This window comes from Sinocyclocheilus rhinocerous, unplaced genomic scaffold (assembly GCF_001515625.1).
Source record: "Sinocyclocheilus rhinocerous isolate Xijiao unplaced genomic scaffold, SAMN03320098_v1.1 scaffold170, whole genome shotgun sequence".
Classification (NCBI taxonomy): Eukaryota; Metazoa; Chordata; class Actinopteri; order Cypriniformes; family Cyprinidae; genus Sinocyclocheilus; species Sinocyclocheilus rhinocerous.
Window position 1 is genome coordinate 150,331 of NW_015639772.1, and position 15,270 is coordinate 165,600.

Sequence of the window (15,270 nt, forward strand, 5' to 3'; positions counted from 1 at the left end):
ATTTATTTAGTAATTTATTAAAATTGTTATATTTTATGTATTTTTAAAAATATATAATTTTATTTAATTATGTATTTATAATATATATATATTTCTTTCTTTCTTTCTTTCTTTCTTCACAGCATCCACGTGAATACCATGGTACTTTTTTGTAAGTGGAGTATCTATAATCTGTTTTGTACAGTTTCTTGATGATATATTGTCTTCTGAAGCTTGATCTCTTGGGATTTTCAGTGCCAAAGGACACACTCAGCCTCCTGTAGTCCCGACCCCTCCTCAGACCGTCCCGTGTGTGTTGTGTGAGTGTGCGTGTGCGTGTGTGTGTGCGCGTGTGTGCATGTGCGTGTGTGTGTGTGTTTATTTGTGTTGAATGTGTGTGAGTGTATGTGAGTGTGTGTGTGTGTGTGTGTGTGTGTGTGTTGTGTGTGTGAAGCGTGCGGTGGAGCGTGGAGTGTGTCTCAGTGCAGCAGTGTGTCCTGCTGAGGGAGTCAGGCGTTTGTAAAGGCTTTTGTCAGGATCAGGGGGCCGGATGTGAAGGGTTTATATTATAGGAAAGAGCTGCACCCCTCCTCTTTGTCTGGCGCTCTCTGTGTTTGGGGTTTTGAGTAGGGTGTGTAGATCCACAGCTCATATAGTGTCTGCATGAATGCCCAGCACTGCGTCTGATTGTGTGTGCTGTCCTGGTTAGTGCTGTAATTTAACCACCCGTGAAGGACACAGAGGCAGGTGATGTCCAGTTATCATCTCTGAAATAATAACACTCATTCTGACTTTATAAACCAGTAATTTCTGACATTTATAAGTGAAACCCAATTAAAAAATGGCAATCTGATAAAATAATGATTTAAAAAAAGATTGTGGCTGATATTTGTTATTGGTTCATTCACACACTGTCTCTGCAATGCACTGTGGGATACATACTAATTGTGCTTTGCATATTTTGCACATTTTGGCTTTACAGCAGGGTTGTTAAAGTAAACTAAAACTATAAAAATATTTTCGTAACTTGAGTTGAAATAAAATAAACATTGAAATTAAATATATATATTTTTTTAATTAATTATTTTATTTCAGCTAGATGCCAAGACAAAATGTCTCATTTTCATTTAGCTTAACTTGAAGTACTAAAATAACAGGACCATCCTATATGCACTAGTTATTTTATTAAATTTTTTATGGGGTAAGGTTTTACAGATATTTTTAGAGTTTTTAAGTTCTATTTATTGTTGTTAATTAAATGGACATTGTTGAAAAACTACAAATATTTGTCGAGCAGCTCCTCAAACAATGACAATATGTGACAGTCAAATAAAATTATAAACTAAAACTAATGAGTAAAAATTTATTTAAAAAAAAACATATTCATAAATAAAAACCCACAAAATTACTAAAACTTTAACTATAGTTTAAAAGAAAACAGAAAAAATAAATAAAATGAAATGTAATTCAAAATATAAAAAAAGTATTATTTTGTATTAATTATGCTAAAGTAACACTGGCTTACAAATATTTACAGTTTACAGAAACCGTGAGTGTGAGTGTTTGTGTTTGTGTGTGTGTGTGTGTGTGTGTGTGTGAGTGTGAGTGTTTGTGTTTGTGTTTGTGTTTGTGTGTGTGTGTGTGTGTGTGTGTGTGAGTGTGAGTGTTTGTGTTTGTGTTTGTGTGTGTGTGAGTGTGTGTGTGTGTGATTGTAGTATCTGTTCTTTTACTGAACTAAATGATTTTTATTACTATAAAAAATCAAAACGACGGTGGGGGTCGGTGCCGCGGTGGGCAAGTGACGTAACCGGTGTTGCGGCTTAACAACACCGTCAGCACCGTCTATCGCGGCAAGCCTAGTGTGAGTGTTTGTGTTTGTGTTTGTGTTTGTGTGTGTGTGAGTGTGAGTGTGAGTGTGTGTGTGTGTGTGTGAGTGAGTGTGTGTGTGAGTGAGTGTGTGTGTGAGTGTGTGTGTGTGTGTAGAAATAGTAAGAGTAGTATGTTAGTATGCTATTCTGAACATAACCAAGGAGCAGGGATCTTATTTCCAATGAAAATGGTATCAGACGTCCTGTTTCTAGACACTCCTCTGTGTGTTTGTCCTCTCGTAGCGCAGTGTTGCTGTCAGATGCTCCGAGATCTTGTGTTCACGCACAGGACGGCTCTGACCATAAGGGGTTGGGTCCATCTGTGAGGATCCTGAACGAGATGCTTTAGAACAGTGATCCTCAAATCTGGCTTGCGAGATCCACTTTCCTGCAGAGTTTAGCTCTACCCTAATCAAACACACCTGAGTTTGCTAATCAATGTCTTCAGGATCATTAGAAAATCACAGGTAGGTTTGTTTGATTATAGGGTTGGAGCTAAACTCTGCAGGAAAGTGGATCTCGCGAGCCAGATTTGAGGATCACTGCTTTAGAAGATCTCCTGCTGATAAAGCCAATGATTGGATTCAGTCTCTCTCTCTCACACACACACACACACACACACACGTTTACATAACTAATGACTACAGAATAACCCAAACCTCAGACCAGCCCTGAAAAGAAAACATTATTTACTTTATGAATCATTTTATCCTTCAGAACATCCCCAGTGGGCGTTTTTTTCAGATTTAGCTCATTTTTGAGGAACATTTCGACCCCAAACTTTCTCCAAGTTCCTGGTGACGTGGAGATGCACAAACACTTTTATTCAGTCTTGTGGGATAAAAGCACATTTATCTGTGCTGTAGCAGTTAGAAGATGCTGGTTTAACCCACATACACAACACGATCTGTACAGAATCCATGCATTTCCATGCTTTGACTGACATAGATTGTGTCAGGTGAGCATTTCACTTCTTCATCATTTGAGTCAGTGCTCTAGATTGTGTTCAGATGTTTTCAAACGTGTTTACAGCACTGGTTGACTAGGTTAGTGTGAGTCATGTGAGTAACTGATTGATTTCTCTCGAATGCCTCAGGCTGAGGAAACAAAAGTGTTTAACTGCGTCTGTTCTTCACATTGTGTCTGTGAGGAGCAGCTGTAGCTGGAGGCCTTCGCTTTTACAGACCCACCACACACCAGCACTGAGCTGCATACATAGACCACATCTCTAGATATTTATGACTCTACATATGAGTGCTGTTCCAGAGGTCATGTAGTATAATGAATTTGGGCCAAATACTCAAAATGTGTACTCCACAAATGAGCTTTTATGCATCTGTAGTCCACAGTGCCTGTGTTTGAAATGCAGTACTAGTGTGCCTTTACTGCATACTATTCATACTATTTATGTATTTATTTATTTATTGTAATAATAAAAAATATAATTATAAATTATAATATATTTATTTATTTATGTTTGTTTTATGTATTATATTTTATTTAAGTTGTATATTAGTATACAATTGCTTTGCAACATGCTCAGATGGTGGATGATGAAATATAAATATTTGTTATAATTATATTTTATTCAATAGCAAATAGTATTAATATCACTATGATTAAAAATCTAAGTTAATATTATTTAAATTCTATTAATGTTATTATGAATACTAATTTAAATATCAGTATTGATGTATTAATATAAATTGATATAATTATTACTTTCGCAGCATCATTTTAATTGATCTTTTTTATTTATTTTTTATTTTTATATAATCTGATTAATTGTAAATGTTCCTGGAGTTTTAGAAGCATGCTATGCTAATAATATATGTATAAATGTATATACATTTATATTGTTATTGCATTTATATTATCAATAATAATAATAATAATTATTATTGTTATTATCATCATTATTATTATTAGTAGTAATTTTATTATTTGTCCTTGACATTTTTTATTATAATAGTAAATAGATAATTCTTAATAATAATAATAATAACAACAATAATAATGTAATAATATATAATAATTTGCATTAATTGTAATAGTGAATTATTAAAAAATAATTTAAACAGTGACGTTAAATTTAAATGGTGATAATTTTATTGTATATTATTATTATTACTACTATTATTATTATTACTATTATGTTTTATTTATTTATTATAATAATTTAAAAAACACTGTGGTGACTAATAATAAAAATATAGTACGATAAGAAGGCAGTAAACAGCAAGGCAGCTCACTAGGTTTTGTTAGAGAGCTGTACTGTAGTGCACAGAAAACATGCAGTGAGCATGCTGGGAAACACAAATGTGCGTTTGGGGGCAGAGGCAGTAAGAAGGCACGCAGGTCAGCGATGATTGGCAGTCGTGGGCGGGTTGGTAAGCAGCCACTGCTGAAGGAAATGAGTGTGGGATTTGCATATTAATGAGGCTGCAGTGGCTCCTCCCCCTCGAGCCTCTGCACTGGCCTTTCCTGACTCGATCGGCTCAGTCGGCTCAGTGAGGAAGAGCCACACAGACACCATCTGTCTCCTCCTGTGATCGTCCGGAGTCAGGACTCCTCTGTGTGGGTTATTGTGGTGTGTCTGGGTGTGTGGCGGGACGTCGCTGGGTCTCATGAGGGTGTTTGAGAGCGGCGTGTGCTGGCTGACCCTCAGCATGGCCTCAGACAGACAGTCAGCCGCGTTCATGGAGAAAAGACGCTGCAGTCCTTTCCCCTTGTGCTGGGCCGCAGGTACACGTCAGGGTTTGGAGAGTTTGTGATTGCTGATGGTTTGTGATAGTTTGTAGTGCCATGCAATCAGTCATGTTTTGGTAGTTGGAAGTGTTTTGACACAAGTGTTCTTGCTTTCTACATTTCTCAAAGAATAAACACAGGCTTTATTTTATTATTTTTGTTTTTATTATGTTTTTGTTTTTTATTTTGTTTTGTTTTGTCTTTTTTGTTTTTTATTTAAATATTCTATTTCATTTTTTTTAGGTTTAATCTATTTTTATTTTATTGGTTTTGTATTTTGTTTATCTTGTTTTGGATCTATTTTTGTTTTGTTGTTTTATTTATTTTATTGTATATTTTATTTTGCTTTATCTTGATTTTTAATTTAGTTTTTTAAAAAAAAATTTTATTTTAGTTTTTGTTTGTATTTGTTTAATCTTGTTTTCAGTCTATTTTTTATTTATTTTCATTTTATATTATTTCATTTAGATTTATCGATTTTTTATTTATTTCATTTCTTTTGTTGTGTTTTGTATTCGTTTAATCTATTTTTGTTTGTAACACAAATTTTTATTATTTTTGTTTTATTTTTAAATGTTAATATTCTGTCCTGTTTGATTTCTTTTATTTAGTTTTTAATCTTTTTATTTTATTTTATTTTACAGGGCCGTAAACATTAATTAGCAACACTGTGTGACATGCACACTAAAAACTATCTTAAAAACAACATAATTTACAATATTTTATCTTACAAAGAGGAATCATAAAGCAATTCAGTATGATTTTTTGCCTTATTTTTGTGAAGATTTCATTTGTGTGAGTGTGTGTCTGTGTCTGTGTCTCTGTCTCTGTGTCTGTGTGTGTGTGTGTGTGTTCAGCACCTGCTCTTGACGCTGTCCATCAGTCAAACACTCATTCAGTGTTAATCTGATTGACTCTTGTGTGACTGATAGGGTAAACCGACTCAATGTGTGTGTGTGTGGGTGTGTGTGTGTGTGTGTTCTCTGTTTTAACGTGTGTTCATCCAGGGAATCATGAAGAGAGAAAATTTTATTTGAAAATGAAAAATATGTCTATTAATTATAATTGGTTGATTGGATTTAGCTACTTCAGTTCCTGGTTAAATTAATTGCAAGTCAACATTTCATCACTCAGTGTTGATTCTTTCAGCTGCGGCTCATTACAGTGAACACATCCAATAATCCTGTAGCAAACACGCTCATTCTGTTCTATAAATTCATTCATTCAGAATTTGTTCATGCTTTAGTTCACAGTTTCAGAGACTTAAAAGAGAAAGCTCTGTCTAATTACATCTTGACCTCTTGCTGCATTAAAAAAGCATCATTTTCACGATTCATCTCATAATAAAAAGCTGTTTGCTTTAGTTAAGCCTTTAGGAGAATATGCTGTATTATGAGGTAAAGAGTGCATATTTTTCATCTCTGGCCAAGTTACACCATTTTTATTCCCGTTTTCACTTGTTTGCAGTTATTATGCAATGTTGCATTAATGTAAAATGAAAATCTCTTCCCTTTTGCTCTCATGGGTCACTGTGTCCCTGAACATGAAGTCAGCTGTAGCTCCATTGTGCTGGTGCATGCTGGGATATCTGTGTGTCTTTTTGACCCCATCATCTCTGTTCCACTGGATGCTTTCATCAGCGATGGTTCCTCGTGTTCTCACTCAGACTCGTCTCATGCTGTCAGGAATGACTCATGACTCTTAGATGATGGAAATTCAGCGAAACCTCCACGCGATCGCCTGAAATGACTCATTTTGGCAGGGCAGACGGTGTCGATGTGGTCGTTGGCCTGTGGAGCAGTTGAATTAGACTGAACTGTGACATTAAAGATTGTGAAATCTTTAGAGATGCTATATTCAGATTCCGCTGCGGTCACTGCAGTCGCGTTTGCTCACGGTGCGAAGAGATTTCCTTCAGTGTTGCTCATTTTATTCACAGTGACAGGGCTGTCTCTGTGCTGCTTTCTTTTTATTGTCTTTATCATCTGTATTATGGGAAATTAAAATTGCCCAGTTTACTCATCAAACTATTTACTGAAATGATATTTTGATCTGGTAAAATTTGTTGCACCAGGTTAAACATTTACATTTATTCATTTGCGAATGAGGAAACCCACAAGCAATTTGTTGTAGATGTCAACAATATTCATAGCATACAATGCCAGATTTAAAGTATAAACCCGATTAGCACACAAGCTTGAACTGCAGTGCAGAAAATGCTTTGAAATGTACAGATTTTTTAAAATTATTTTTTTGTTTATTTATTGTTGTTATATTTACTTTTATTTAATATTTAAAAAAAACAAATAATAAATATATAAAATAAACAAAAATGTATCTATTTAAAATAATGTATAAAAAAGCAATAAGCAAAAATAACGATAAATAATGTAAATGTAATAAATACATAAAAATTATAGGAAAAAATTTGATTTATCTATTTTTATTCATTCATTTAATTGTAATTAATTCTTATTATTTGCTCATTTTTATTATTGATATATTTACTTTTATTTAATATTAAAAAAACAAATAATAAATAAATAAAATAAACAAAAATGTGTATATTTAAAATAATGTATAAAAAAGCAATAAGCAAAAATAACGATAAATAAAATAAATGTAATAAATACATAAAAATTATAGGAAAAAATGTTATTGATCTATTTTTATGCATTTATTTAATTGTAATTAATTCTTTATTATTTGCTCATTTTTATTATTTTTTTATTTATTATTTTAAATATATAAATAGGACCTATAGTAATTGCCTTCTGTGGTTATGGATTAGTTAAGTAAGTTTATTAAATGCATTTTGTTCACTGTAATTGAAATTGATAAATCTAATTAAAAATGTATCCAGTATTTTTGCGTATATTAGGGTTAAAAATAAGTGTTCATCTCATATACAACTCGTTTGTAAGCCACGTCTCATGTGGTTCTAATAAGTAGTGCTAATTTTTTTGTTGCATGCCTACTGTATGTAGAGCGTTCCAATTCACTCAGAAGGTTCCATTTCAGTCAGGATGTTGCTTATGTAGACAGTATACAGCAAACAAGCTCACTAGGTTTTGAAGCAGAGCCTGTAAGTCTCTGTGTCCTACATGAGCTTTAGTACAATATTTGTTGTGTAAATGCTAGGGGTGTGTCCTGTCTTAAGCCACGCCCCCACACACCTGGACTGCAGGTGGGTCTGAGGAATATGATGAGACATCAGTAATGTGCAGGTAAACATGACTCACACACGGCTGTGACTGGAGCGATGAGAGCTTACTGTATGTCAGAGGAAGAGGCTCGGCCGTGTGTGTGTGTGTGGTGTCAGATATTCCAGAGCTGTAACAGGCACAGACGTGTGTCGGGGATTTCTGTACGCTGCACGTCTCTCCTCATGCTCCTCGACAGAGATGGACGTCTGTCGCATGACTCTGCTGTGCCGTGTGTTTGCTGGCCGTTTCTACTCACAGGTAGGACTGTCACGTCCACGAGCCGCTCTGATGCTCATCGCTTACGATTTGGCTTCAGATAGACGGCTGTTTACACTACTGATCAAACGTTTGAGGCTTTTTTTTTTTGTTGAAGAAATTAATACTTTTTTTTTTTTCAGCAAGGCTGCATTAAATTGATCAAAAGTGACAGTGAAGACATTTATAATGTTACAAACGATTCCTGTTTCAAATAAATGCTGCTCTTTTGAATTTTCTGTTCATCAAAGAATCCTGAAAATAAAATGTAGCATGTTTTACACAATAATATGAAGCAGCACAACTGTTTTCAACATTGATAATAATCAGAAATGTTTCTTGAGCAGCAAATCAGCATATTAGAATGATTTCTGAAGAATCACTGAAGACTGGAGTAATGCTGCTGAAAATTCAGCTTTTGATCACAGCAATAAATTACATTTTAACAGATATTCACATAGAAAACAGTTATTTTAAATTGCAATAATATTTCAAATTTTTACTGTATTTTTGATCAAATAAATGCAGCCTTGGTGAGCAGAAGAGACATCAAAAGTCTTACCAACCTTAAACTATTAATGGTAGTGTATATGTAGGTTTTTATGTTAAGATGGTTTTTTCATTGTGTTCAGAGTCACTATAAGTCAGTCATTCATAGTTTGACTTGCTAAAGAGTCTAACACTGGGATGGTTTTAAAACATGAATCAGTTTTTTTGTTAATTGGTCATCTTCAGGCTCACTAGTGAAGTGCATCTGGTCTGTTTGTCTGAACAGTGGTAGTATTCAGAAAGGTTTGATTCCTGTAAGCAGTGATCTATGGCATGAATTTTAACTCTTAACATGAGGTCACTACAGGACACTAAACTTGTAGTAAGAGTTTAGTAAGTTACTTTGGCATCTAAAAGCGTCTTGTGAATGACTTCTGAGTGTTTAAGTTGAGAGATGTTTTGGTGTTTGTTGATTATGTATGAGGCAGACAGACTGCGGTATGTTTGTATAGTGTCAGTGTCGGCGGCTCTCTCTCTCTGTGTGTGTGTGTGAGAGTGTGAGTGTGTGTGTGTGTGTGTGTGTGTGAGTGTGTGTGTCATACGTGACTCTGAGGGTGTAACGGCTCATTCACTGACACTTTGATGTGTGTGTGTCTTTCAAGAACACGTCTGGCTCATATTTTGTAAAGTGCTTTGAGATGTACTTTTAAAGGCGCTATATAAAATAAAGATTATTATTATTATTATTTCACCCCAAAACCATTATGACAACCATTATTACTATATTGCACTGTGACTTTATTTTCATGCAGTTCTCATTACTGTAATGTGTGCAGATGTTTTGTGATTCTCGTTTCTCACTGAAGATTCTCATTAATTTCTCATTACTGTAACACTGAAATCATCCAGTCCAGACATACTGATTGTTAAAATAGGCATAAAAATAAATTCAGTACACCAAATAATTTTAATATAAATTTAATAATTAATAATAATTAGTATGTTGAGTGTGTGTGTGTGTGTGTGTGTGTGTATATATATATATATATATATATATATATATATATATATACACACATACATATATACACACACTCACACTCAACATACAAATTATTATTAACACACACACGTACGTATGTATGTATATGTATGTGTGTATATATAATATAATGATAAAGGGATCTTTAATACTTGAAATAGTATTTGAAGTTTCTCAGATCTCACTATGAAAGGACTCATGGTTTATCTTTTATTAGATTAGTTTTATATTAAACTGAAAACGGGAAACACACACTGAGTTGCGTAACCGTGCTGCTGTGTGTATTTGTTCTTGCACGTATGTTTATCTGTGTGCCGGGTGTGTTTCATATTTGTGATGGTGATAAGCGGCAGATAAGCGGACGTCTGGGATTGTAGGAATGCTGCTGATGGGAATGTGCCGCTACATCGCCTCAAAACCACTCAAATATCAGTCCTTCCCAGCATCCATCTGTTCTGACTCTGAGTGTGCTGTCAACCCTCTACATTGCGAGTAAATCACTCGCATATGCGACTAAATCTTGGTGTTTAATGTGTGCTCAGATGATCAGCAGAAAGGTTGAGTGTCGAGTTAACCAGCTTAAAAAACCCATAACTCTCCACCAGCTTAGTCAAGATGGTTTACCAACCCTTCTAAAGCTGGTAATCCTGCTGGTCAACCACCAAAACCAGCTACAGCACCTGGTCCAGCAACATCCGGCATGGAGACGCCACCGACGTCAGGGTGAGAAAAACATCACACAAGTTCTGCTGAGTAGGTCTGTCAAAATGACTGAAAAACTATATTCGAATTTTGTACTTAAATATTATCAAAATTCGAATTATATTCGAATTTAAAAGGCATAATTTCAGTTAGGGGGAAAAAAGCTTTTGGCTTCTCTCCTGAGGCCACAAGAGGGCGCATCATGCAAAATATTATGCACGTTTCTTCAAAGCGTAAAAATAACACGACTATATTTGAAAAAAAAGTGCATAATGTTTAAAATAATGTTTATAAACCATATATAATTAATAAAGTTGCTTAAACAATTAGAAAAAAAAAACAGCACCATGCATGTATGTAGGACCGAAAACCAATCACAAAGAGTAGGCTACTTTCTTGAAAGTTGAACTTACATTAATTTTACATGGCTTTCTAAACATGCCGCTCTCTTGTGCGAGACGTGAGTGCAACGCTGATAGATGTCCCTCTAGAAAGTGTGATAAATATGCGTTCTGTGTGAACGGCTTGGTTTTAGTTTTGACGTAAACAACATCTTCTCCACACTGATGCTCTCGTTTTCCGCAATATATTGAATGAACAACTTAGCAGCGCCACATAGTGGGTTCAACTGGATAGGCTAACAAAAGCAATGACGCTTACATCGTCGTCGCATCTCGTGCGCCACTGATAGGCTGCCTGACGGCTGACGCAGACCTAAAATTCGAATGCAACGTTTTTGTATTCGAATGTGGATTTTTTTTTTTAATTCAACGAATATTCGAATTTTGAATTTATTTTGACAGCCCTACTGCTGAATGTCCTAATGTTGTGTATTAATATCTATCGCTTTTAGAATCTGTGTTTTTCATGCTAACAGAACCAGTTTCTGAGGGTTGTGCATGGTTTCTAGATGGTCCAAGCTGTCCTTTTGTAGTCTTTAGCTTGTCTGAGCTGATCTGAGCAGGTCTAGATGGTTGTGATGGTTTCTCATTGATCATTTTCATTAGTTTCTCATTGCTCATTATAATGTAAAAAAAAAAAAAATCAGATTAGATTTAATACACCAATTCTGTGCTTATCTATTCTATTCTGTTCTGTTCTGTTTTATGTAAATAAAACATACGATTTCATCAATTATAAACAATTTATATTGCAGTTTATATATATACCGTATTGGCCCGAATATAAGACGACCCTGATTATAAGACGACCCCCCTTTTTCCAGATGTACCTTTTGAAACGGCTTTTTAAAAACTAAATCTTGTTTTTTCTCAGTAAAACACATTTTGTCTTCAATTATTTTCATATTGCATATTTTTCCTATTTTAATTTTTGTTTTGAAAGTATGGTAAAAACTGGTAAAATGTACCAACAATCACATTTAAAAAATATTCACTTTTTGATATACCATTAAAAAAAACAAAAAACAGGTAGCCCATCTGAATTAGGACATTTAGGCTATCCATCTAATAGTAGCCTACCAAAATCTTATTAACAGTAGAAGTTAAATCTTACTGTAGTCTTCAGATCTGGGTACTGTCTTACGTTTTAAAATCACAAAGGGAGTTTGGTCCCATCAGGCTAACGTGACAGTCAGGACTCATGCAGCTGTAAGGTTTTCTTTTTCTTTTGTTTTTACTCACGATCTTTACAACATGCATTACATTACGTATTTCATGGCACACTCGTTTTATGCGTATTTGGCGCCACCTATTGTTGTGGGTGTATTATTGACATGTCAAAGTCTAGACCCTGAATATAAGACGACCGCATTTCTTCGGATGTATTTCCAAGAAAAAAAACATCGTCTTATATTCGGGTCAATACGGTACATTTTAATTTGAACAAATATTTGTTTATAAATTAATCAATTTATCATATAATATTTGAATATATTATATGATAATATTATATTATATCATTATAAATTGTTTAGTATAATTTGCGGGGGGTTTTTTGTAACCAGTACGTTTTCTAATAAATCCAAATAAAACTGATTCCTGAGGGTTTTACATGGTTTCTAAGTGGTTTGGTTGTATTTAGTCATTAGCTGATCTGAGCTGGTCTAAATTTTAGTTATATATTGTTTGATTTTTGTTTTTATAAATATAAATATTTGTTTAAAAATAATACAAATAAATAAGTGTAACATATGTGAATTTGTTATTCATTTATAATATTATTAATACATTATTTTAATTTTTGTAGCTTTAAAAAAAAATACAGCTGTTAGAATTCATACTAACAAATTCAGATAAAACCGGCTCCTAAGGGTTTTACATGGTTTCTAGGTGGTTTGAATTGGTCATTCATAGTCACTAGCTGGTCTGATCTGGTCTGAGCAGGTCTAGTTGGTTGTTTGGCTGAACTTTTGTTTATTTTTTAAATAGTTAGACCAGAGTTGTAACATAAGCGTGTTTTTCCTCTCTTGATTTTTAGTTGCAGGATGTGTTTGGTGACAAACAGATTCAGAGTTTACAAATGTCAGGTTTCCATCACTGGATGTGTGGTTTTTGTGCGTGTGTGTGTTCAAACATGTAAATCTGTTCTTCTGAAGCTCGGCTTTCACTGAAAGGCTTCATTTCTCCTGCTGAAATTGAATTGATTGGCGAGACGGACGGCTCTGTTAGAGACGCAGCAGCTGGATTGATCAGCGTCTGTGTTAAGTGGATTGTTTCACAGGAAGGATAGACATGGTGATTTCTCACGTTACACTCTGACCTCTGAGGCCTTTATAACTAGAGCCCGGGGCCATTTTTTGGGGCCGATACCGATATTAGGGAGTAAAAAAGGCTGATATCGATATATCGGCCGATATTCTTTGTGTATATTATAGTACAGTACCAATCAAAAGTTTGGACACTTTCCCATTCGAGGGTCCAAACATTTGACTGGTACTATATATAGAATACAGTATATACAGTACATAAACAGGATATATATACATAAACACATTTTTTCGAACGCCACCCTCCGCGTGTCGGTAGCCCCCCGGCATCGCCAGATCGGTTGGCACCGGACCTCGAATTTAACCCCCCGTAACTCCCGAACCCCGGGGGCTATCGACGCGGGGGTCTCATTCGAAAGAGGGCCTCGAGACGTACAATCAGTTCGCATTCGAGAGGGTTCCTTGATCTGAAGGGATCCCCCGAATTAGGTGTGGATTCGCCATGCATTTACAGAGATATGGCCGTTCAAATTTTCAATTGTTTTCCATAGACATAAGCTTTAAAGCATTTCATCCAGGAGCAAACAATGGAGCGTGCTCTGCTGGACAAACTAAGTAATTATACCATTTCAAGCATTTTATCTTATATGTTTTGTAAAAAAAAAAATTCATATCGGCGACAGGCTCATATCGGCTGATAATATCGGCTAAACGATATATCGGTCGGGCTCTATTTATAACCGACCCGCTCTGTCTGGACACAAACTGTCATCATGCATGATCATTTCGACTCAACAAGAGCGTGTTTTGGGCTTTTTCTGCATGATAATTCAGTGCATTTTAAGGCAGTACACTGCAGCAAAAGCACTGGGCAGTTTTGAGATCTTGGGCTATTTTGCTTCCATAATACTTCTTATTTCAGACTAGTGGACAGAAAACATCCAAATACACCCTGTGTTTATTTTATTGCACTTTATCTATTTGCATCTGTAGATTTTAATCACTTTACATATCTTTAATGTTTAAATCTTCTTCAGTGTTAGAAGTTAAACAGAAGTTAAATCTTCAGTGGCACTTACGTAGAGCAAACTTTTACAATATATAACAATATACAATATAAAAAGTATTAAATATATAAAGAAATCATGTATGAAATCAATATGAAATAAATAAATAAATATATAATAAAACAGTATTATAAAACAATGCTGTTTTATTCATATCTATATTCTGAAGGTGTTTACCTTTAAAGGTTCATATACCATTTACCAGATTTTACAACATTTTATTCTTAAAAACATGGTGAAAATTTTATTTTTCTGTCTGTTGACAGTATTTTCTGATTTATGGCATGATAAAAAGAGATATCTATAATCTCCTCTGTAAAAACTTTTGACTCTAATATGTCAACAAAATCAAACAAGCACTTTTAAAACAAACTTTGTCCAATGTTTAGATTCCTGTTCTGGAAATGCATGCAAATGAGTGCATATTTAATTAGATAATGCATAATTTGCATCTTTAAAAAAAAAACAACTGGTCAATTTTGGGATGTTGGCCTATTTTGCTTCTATAGCGTCTTATTTGAGACTAGTGGAAAAAACAAAACAAAATACACTGTGTTTATTTTATTGCACTGTATTTATTTGCATCTGTAGATTTGAATAGCTATACATATCTTTAATGTTTAAATCCACTTCAGTAGCACTTGCAAACACCAACATTTACAGTTTTATTTATATCTATAGACGGTTTCAACTGCAATAACATAAACAAACGTCACTGCGCATGCGCGCTTTTGTGGCCCTAACTTAACTTCCGGTAGACTTCCAAATAGAATCAATAACAGCAGCTAAGTAGTCCCTCTAGAGTAGATTATTTTTGATAAGCAAAATATGTTTGCTGGGTAAATCAGACGGACTTGCTGAAAATGCTAATTCATTCTCTGCCAGTAGGAGGTGCTTTAAAGTGGGAGAAACAGAGGTTTCCCCAGTAATGGCTCACAAACGCTGCTTTATCAGGCATATAACATGCAAGATGAACGCGTGCGCCCGATGAAACCGTCTATATTCTGAAGGTTTGTTCATATGTCATATTTAATATGTCAACAAAATAAAACTAGAATTTTGAATCTGGCTATGCCCAAATGTATGCAAATGAGTTCATATTTAACTAGACAATACCTAATTTGCATATTTAGGCATACAATTTCAGAAAACTTGTCTTAATGTACTGTGATGAATCAGCTGGGAGAGATTGGTGATGTTACTGTATATATATATATATATATTTTATTTTTTATTTTTTTTTACC

The 15,270-nt window shown here is 34.5% G+C and overlaps 1 protein-coding gene across 3 annotated transcripts in view; it reads left to right on the forward strand.

The window, feature by feature from the left end:
* The first annotated feature begins 10,264 nt into the window (after positions 1–10,264).
* LOC107751817 (focal adhesion kinase 1-like) overlaps positions 10,265–15,270 on the forward strand; it is a 49,930-nt gene continuing 44,924 nt past the window's right edge. For all 3 annotated transcript variants that reach the window (XM_016567586.1, XM_016567587.1, XM_016567588.1), the window contains exon 1: positions 10,265–10,310. The gene's annotated coding sequence lies outside the window, so the exon portion shown is untranslated. The remainder of the gene's footprint in view (positions 10,311–15,270) is intronic.